The sequence below is a fragment of the Cebus imitator genome, unplaced genomic scaffold (genome assembly GCF_001604975.1).
Source record: "Cebus imitator isolate Cc_AM_T3 unplaced genomic scaffold, Cebus_imitator-1.0 Scaffold513, whole genome shotgun sequence".
In the NCBI taxonomy this organism is placed as follows: Eukaryota; Metazoa; Chordata; class Mammalia; order Primates; family Cebidae; genus Cebus; species Cebus imitator.
In genome coordinates, this window is record NW_016107828.1 from 1376105 (window position 1) to 1384923 (window position 8819).

The window sequence follows — 8819 nt, forward strand, 5'->3', positions numbered from 1 at the left end:
TACTACATGCACTAGCAGAGCAACAAAGCCCTGAGCTGTGCTATGGACTGTAGCAGCAAAGGAGTTCATACCACGCCAGTGCCACTTCAACAATCATAGATGGCAAGCAGTATGACCCACAGGTAGCTGTAGAGGAGTGAAACCCCTGACCTTCACAGCCCAAGGCAACATTTTGATCCACGGATAGTATTGGCACCCCAGGTCATCCCAGTTCCTACTTTACCAACCAGGGCAGCAGCAGACGGTCTAATCTGAGGCAACAACAGTATAAGAGAGGCCAGCATCCCCCTGTCCTCCACCCAATGATATAAGAAAACTCAGGCCCAGCAGCTTTTAACCAGAACTCCACATAGGTGAACAAGGACATCAAAAGGTACCTTCCACCCACCCCACACAGCACCAACAGGAACTGAGCTAGAATTCTAACAGCATCAGAAAATGAAGTAGAACAAAATACCACTGCTATTACTCTGAACACTTAACTATCATTGAAAACAGGACTCATAAAACTAGGAAAGGGAGGGTGGGCTCAGTAGTTCACGCCTGTAATCCCAACACTTTGAAAAGCCAAAGTGGGTGGATCATTTGAGGCCAGGAGTTCGAGACGAGCCTGGCCAACATGGCGAAACTTCTTCTCTACTAAAAATACAAAAATCAGCCAGGCACAGTGGCACATGTCTATAATCCAGCTACTCTGGAGGCTGAGGCATGAGAATCACTTGAACCCAGGAGGCAGTGGTTGCAGTGAGCTGAGATCACTCCACTGCACTCCAGCCTAGGCGACAGAGCAAGACTCTGTCTCAAAAAATAAAAATAAAAAAAAGAAACTCGCAAATAAGTAGTAATTTTTTTAAAAGAAGTTTTTTGAATAGCAGCCATTATAGGTACGTAGTGGTTTTTAAATGTTGTTTTAAATTTTCCTAATAACAATGATGTAAAAGAAATCAAAACTATAACATACTACATCACACCCATTAGGATGGCTATTTACATAAACAAAAAATAACAACTGTTGATGTAGAAAAATTGGAATCTTTGTGCATGCACTGCTGGTATGAATGTAAGTGTACAGTGGATCCTTAAAAACTTAAAATTGAAAGCAGGAACTCAAACAGATACTTTCACACCAATGTTCATAGCAGTATTACTCACAATAGCCAAAAAGTGAATACAACTCAAGTGCCCATCAACAGATTAATAGATAATACGTGGTATACACATATAATGAAATATTACCAATCTTAGAATGAAATTCTGACACATGCCACAACACGGATGAACCCTGAAGACATGCTAAATGAAATAAGCCAGTCAAAGACAAACTTTCTGTCTGAAACTCATAGAGACAGAAAAAGTAGAATGGTGGTTGCCAGGGGCTGATGCAAGAAGAGATACTGTTTAATGGGTACAGTGTTTCAGTTTTGCACAATGTAAAAGCTCTATAGATTCATGGTAGTGACAGCTACACAACAACGTGAATGTACTTGAAGCTACTGAACTGTATATTCAAAAATAAAGTGGAAAATTTTATGTTTATTACACAATATTCTAAAATACATAATTTCTTTAAAACAGCAAAGAAAGTGATGTGTGTATATAAACAACTATTCAAAGTCTTGTAAAGTTAAAAAATATTAACACACATGACAACAGAAATAAACAACCGTAGTATTTAAGTTGCGAATTAGTTGTTTCAGTTACTATGACTGCATAATATAATTCCTTAACTTGGTTGCATAAAACAACCATTTGTTATGTTCATGGATTCAGTAGGTCAGGAATTCAGAAGAGCACAGAAAGGATGGCTTCTTCCATGAAGTCTGAGCCCTGGAATCATCTGACAGCTTGTTTACACATATTTGACACCTTGTCTTGGCTGCAGGCTGGCAGTCTTTCTCTCCATGGCAGCTAGTTTGGGTTTCTTCATAGCATATTGTCTGGGTTCCAAGTGTAACTGGAGAGAACGAGAGGGTGACAGACAGAGAAAGAGAGAGAGAGAGAGAGAGAGAGAGAGAGAGAGACAATGGGGGTGGGGGGATCCAGCATGCCAAACAGAGCCATATAGCCTTTTATGACCTAATCATGGAAATCGCATGTATTACATATGCTATATTAGATGTATGATATGTAGAAACAACCTAACTGAAGTGGATGGGGGTGGGGGGAAGGTGATGACCTAGGAAAGATCAGAAATGAATTGAAGGCTGGGTGCGATGGCTCAGGCCTGTAATTCCAGCACTTTGGGAGGACGAGGTGGGCAAATCACCTGAGGTCAGGAGTTCAAGACCAGCCTGGCCAACATGGTGAAATCCAATATCTACTAAAAATACAAAAATTATCTGGGCATGGTGGCTCGTGCCTGTAATCCTAGCTACTCAGGAGGCTGAGGGAGGAGAATCACTTGAACTCCAGAGGCAGAGGTTTCATTGAGCCAAGATCATGCCATTGCACTCCAGTCTGGGTGATAACAGCAAAACTCCGCCTTAAAAAATAAAACAAGAAATGAATCAGCTGTGCATTGCAGTGGCTCACACCTATAATCCCAACACTTTGGAACACTAAGCCCAGCAGATAACTTGAGGAAAGGAGTTCAAGACCAGCTGGCTAACATGGTGGAAACCCTGTCTCTACTAAAAATACAACAAAAATTAGATAAGCGTGGTGGCCAGCGTCTGTAATCCCAGCTACTCAGGAGCCTGAGGCAGGAGAATCGTTTGAACCCTGGAGTCAGAGGTTGCAGTGAGCCGAGATCTCTCCACTGCCAGGGTGACAGAGGGAGACAATATCTCAAAAAAAAACCAAAAAACCAAAAACACCAACAAAATGAATGGAGTCTGTAAGACTGAAGGCAAAAGAAACTGTACATAAGCATAAGCACTATGCTCTAGTTGACAAAACTGTTTTCCACAGGATATGAATCAACAATTCTGCCACTCTTTTACATGTATACAGAAATGAAAAAGGTAAGTAAACAGATAGTGAATGGTGAACACCAAGTTTCTAATCCATGTAATGGGAGTTTACAGATAAGCAAGGGGAGGAGGCTAGAATAATCCATGTGGTAATGGATTAGAGTCAGAGATGTCAGTATGAACTTGTGTTTATTTCAACAGATACAGTTAGTTACATTTAAAGATATTTATAAATACGTTTATACACAAGTTAGTGTACATACACACAATTACCTGGTTCTGTCAGTTGAAAGGGTCTAGAAGCAACAACTCCACAGGAGTGACAGCACACCTAGCATTCAGATCTTGGTTTCTAATACCATTACCCAGTAAAAGAAATCGTGATTCCATGAAGAAACGGTTGATTCTGGGATAGGGAAGGAGAGCATCTTGTGGCTCCAAAAGGTAAGAAAGTGTTCAGAAACAACAACAAAACTGACCTATGTCACTAGAACCAAAGTAAGAGCTTCTATTAGCCAAATCTGGAACAATTTGAACAAAATAAATAGTAATGAATTATAAAGTAGAAATAAAATTTCCCCATCAAGAGTAAAATAAACCCAATGAAGCAGAGGATTGGAAACAATAAAGAGCAGAAATCAATAAAACTGATAATAGAAAAATACAGAAAATTATTGACACAAGGTATTCTTTGGGGAAAAAAACTACAAAATGATAAACATCTATCTAACAAAATTAACAACGACAAGAAGACACCAACCACCAATATGTGGAATAGAACAAAGGATAATATCACAATAGATTTTGCAGCCATCAAAAATAAGGTAATGCTTCGCTTTGAAAACTGACACGAAATGAGGATGCCCTCTCTCACCACTCCTATTCAACAAAGTATTGGAAGTTTCGGACAGGGCAATGAAGCAAGAGAAAGAAATAAAGGGTATTCAGACAGGAAGAAAGGAAGTCAAACTGTCTCTGTTTGCAAATGATGGGATTATATATTTAGAAAACCCCACTATTTCACCCCCAAACTTGTTAAGCTGATAAGCAACTTCAGCAAAGTCTCAGGAATACAAAATCAATGTGCAAAAATCACAAGCATTTCTATACACCAATAATAGACAAGCAGAGAGCCAAATCATGAGTAAACTCCTGTCAACAACTGCTACAAAGAAAATAAACTACCTAGAAATACAACATATAAGGGACATGAAGAACCACTTCAAGGAGAACTGCAAACCAATGCTCAAAGAAATAAGAGAGAACACAAACAAATAGAAAAAAACTTCCATGCTCATGGATAGGAAGAATCAACATCATGAAAATGGCAATAATGTACAAAGTAATTTATACATTCAATGCTATTCCCATCATGCTACCATTGACTTTCTTCACAGAACTGGAAAAAACTACTTTAAATTTCACATGGAAACAAAAAAGAGCCCATATAGCTGAGAAAATCCCAAGGAAAAAGAATAAAGCTGGAGGCATCACACTACTTGATGTCAAACTATACTACGGTAATCAAAACAGCATGGTACCGGTATCAAAACAAATACATAAACCAATGGAACAGAACAGAGGCCTCAGAAATAACATCACACATCTACAACCATCTAATCTGTGACAAACCTGACAAAAAGAAGCAATGGGGAAAAGATTCCCTATTTAATAAATGGTGCTGGGAAAACTGGCTAGCCATATGCGGAAAACTAAAACTGGACCCCTTCATTACATCTTATACAAAAATTAACTCAAGATGGATTAAAGACTTAAACATAAAACCTAAAACCATAAAAACTCTAGAAGAAAACCCAGGCAATACCATTCAGGACATAGGCATGGGCAAAAATTTCATGACTAAAACACCAAAAGCAATTGCAACAAAAGCCAAAATAGACAAATGGGATCTAATTAAACTAAAGAGCCTCTGCTCAGCAAAAGAAACTATCGTCAGAATAAACAGGCAACCTACAGAATGGGTGAAAAATTTTGCAATCTATCCATCTGACAAAGGGCTAATATCCAGAATGTACAAGGAACTTAAACAAATTTACAAGAAAAACAAAAACAACCCCATCAAAAAGTGGGCGAAGGATATGAACAGAAACATTTCAAAAGAAGACATTTATTTGGCCAGCAAACATATCAAAAAAAGCTCATCATCACTTGTCATTAGAGAAATGCAAGTCAAAACCACAATGAGATACCATCTCATCCCAGTTAGAATGGCAATCATTAAAAAGTCAGGAAACAACAGACGCTGGAGAGGATGTGGAGAAACAGGAACGCTTTTATACTGTTGGTGGGAGTGGTTCGACCACTGTAGAAGACAGTGTGTTGACTCCTTGAGGACACAGAACCAGGCATACCATTTGACCTGGCAATTCCATTACTGGGCATATACCCAAAGGATTATAAATCATTCTATTATAAAGGCACATGCACATGTATGTTTACTGCAGCACTATTTACAATAGCAAAGACTTGGAACCAACCCAAATGCCCATCAATGATAGACTGGATAAAGAAAATATGACACATATACACCATGGAATACTATGCAGTCATAAAAAAGAATGAGTTTGTGTCCTTTGCAGGGACATGAATGAAGCTGGAAACTATCATCCTCAGCAAACTGACACAGGAACAGAAAACCAAACACCATGTGTTCTCACTCATAAGTGGAAGTAGAAAAATGAGAACATATGGACACAGGAAGGGGAACATCACATACTAGGACCTGTTAGGGGAAGGGAAAAAAGTAAGAGACAGCATTAGGGCAAATACCTAGTGCATCTGGGGCTTAAAGCCTAGATGACAGGTTGACAAGTGCAGCAAACCACCATGGCACAGGTATACCTATATAAACCTGCATGTTCAGCATATGTATCCCAGAACTTAAAGTTAAAAAAATAAATACATAAATAAGTAGGGTAATGCTATGAACAACTTTATGCCTATCAACTTGACAGATGATTATAAAAAATGGACCAAAACCTCAGAAAACACAAACTACCAAAATTTGCCAACAACGAAAATAATAACCGAAATAGTCCTGTAACTATTAAAGAATTAATTTTGTTACTTAAAACTTCATGGAAAAAAAAATCTCCGGAACCAGATGATTTCATTGGAGAATGTTAAACCAAATAGTTAAAGAATTAACACCATTTTAACAGAGTCCCTTCCAAAAATTAGAAAAGGGAATAATTTCCAACTTATTTAATAAGGCAAATATTATTTGATACCAAAACCATACAAACACAGCATTTAAAAAAAAAGTAGAAACCAACCTCTCCTTATATACAAAAATCCTAAACAAAATTTTAAAAAATCACATCCAACAATGTAGAAAAAATAGTAATAATGAAGAATCACTGACATTTTTAGATAACTACAGTCAACAACAGAATACATTTTTTTTTCAGGTACCCATGAATCATTCATAAAGACAGGCAATATCTTGGGGTCATAAAACAAATCTTCATAAATGTAAAAAACCTGAAATTACACCGTGTATACTGTGTCACAAAGGAATCAAAATCAGAAATTAAGGAAAAAATAATATGAAAGTGGCAAACATTAGAAAATTAACACACTTAAAAAAAAAAACCAAATAGGTTAAAGTCTGAAAGGATATTTAAAAATACACCAAAATAAGTGAAATGAACAGAAAACACAACACATCAAAACCTGTAGAATGCAGCTACAACAGTGCTAAGGGGGAAATTTGTGCCAAATGAATACATTTGAAAAGGAGAAAGGCCTCAAATCAACAGTACACCGTGACCACATGGGAACTTTATGCAAGGCTGGTTAAATATTCAAAAATCAATCTGTATAAGCCACCATATCAATAGATTAAAGAAGAAAAATCATATGGATTTATGCAACAAATCCATCTGACAAAATTCACATTACTCATGATTTTAAAAAATCTCAGCATACTGGCAAATAGAAAATCTCCAAACCCTAAAAAACACCTATTAAAAACTTACAGCTTACAGTTAACATCATATACTTAATGTGAAAGGCTGAATGCTTTCTAAGAGCAGGAACAAGGCTAGAATTTTCATCTCATCTTTTTTTTTTTGAGACAGGGTCTGACTCTGTACCCAGGCTGGAGTGCAGTGGCATTATCACAGCTCACTGCATCCTCAACCTTTTGGGCTCCAGTGATTCTCCAGCCTCAGCCTCCCAAGAAGGCAGGACTACAAGCATGTGTCACTGCACAGGCTAAATTTTTATGGGTTTTTTTGTAGAGACAAGTTCTCACTACATTGCCCAGGCTGATCTCAAACATCTGACCTCAAGTGATACTCCTACCTCAGATTCCCAAAGTGCTGGAACTATAGGTCTAAGCTATGGTGCTTGGACCCATCACTGTTATTTAACACAGTACTCAAGTGCTAGCTAATGATGGTAAGAAAAAGAAATAAAAGACATAAACTACATTTACCCCAAACTACCCACAATTATTAAGTGTCACAGTACTAATATAATTTCGTTTAAAATCATAGAATAGACATGGATAACTACTATCATCATTATTAGACAACACTGACTCAGATTCTATCGAAGACAAGCAGACTGAAATAATAAGATTAAACATAACAGATAAAACCTCTTTAGCTGATGACATGATTATATGGCTTAAAGAAAACTGAAAGATTCACATTTTTAAAGGTCTAGAATTTTTTTTTTTAAAACCTCGTGTTGGGATAAAATTTTCTTGATACAAAAACTATCCTCATAATTTAAAAAAATGTTATTCAGAATAGTACAAAAATTATAGTATAGTTAGGATGAACCTTGACAAGAAAGTCAAAGACCCAATACTATGAGGGAGGACAGAATGGGAAGCCAGGAGATAGACTTTGCTAAAACATTTTTTAATGGCAAAACAAAGTTTAACATACTAACAGTTTTTGAGTGTACAATTTTGTGGAATTAAGCACATTCACAACAATGTGCAACCATCGCCGTTTCCAGAACTTTTTTTATCATCTCAAATTCTGTACACATCAAACATTAACTCACCATTACCCCCTACTGCAATCCCCTGCAACCTCTATTCTATTTCCTGTCTCTAAATTTTACCTATTTTAAATAACTCATGTAAGTGCAACTACAAAATTTTTGTCCTTTTTTTTGTCTGGTTTATTTCAGTTAGCAAGTTTTAATGTGCTCAAGATTCTTCTATGCTATGGTATATAGCAGAACTTTGTTTTTCATGACTAATATTCTATTCTACGTATATACCACATGCTGTTTACCTATTCATCTGCTGACGGACATTTGGGTTGTCTACACCTTTTGGGTATTGTGAATAATACTGCTATGAATATTAGTATACATATGTCTGCTTCTGTCCTGGCTTTCAATTCTTTTAGGTGTATACCTAGGGGGTAAGTGTTGGGTCATATGGTAATTCTGTTTAACTTTCTGAGAAACTGTCAAATTGTTTTCCACAGTGGCTGCACCATTTTACATTCCCACCAGTGATGCACGATGGTTTTAATTTATCCACATCTTCAACAACCCTTATTTTCCTTTTTTTGTTTTAAATAATAGCTGACCTAGTGAGCGTAAAGTGGTATCTCCCTAGGGTCTTAACTTGCACTTCTCTAACGACTAACGATTTCAAGCATCATTTCATAAATTCATTGGCCAATTATATACCTTCTTTGGAGAAATGTCTATTGACGTTCTTTGCTCATCTTTTATTTGGGTTGTCTGGTTCTTCTGTGGTTGAGCTGTAGAAGTTCTCTGTATATTCTGGATATAAATCTCTATTATTCTTATCAGGTAAATTATTTGCAAATACTTTCTCCTGGTCTCGTTCCCCTTTCACACTCTTGATAGTGCCCTTCAGGTTACTCTTTTTTTTTTTTTTTTTTTTTT

General features: G+C 37.0%; 1 protein-coding gene across 3 annotated transcripts in view; it reads right to left on the bottom strand.

The window, feature by feature from the left end:
* CENPC (centromere protein C) overlaps positions 1-8819 on the bottom strand; it is a 63339-nt gene that overhangs the window by 39753 nt on the left and 14767 nt on the right. The gene's annotated exons all lie outside the window — the stretch shown is intronic.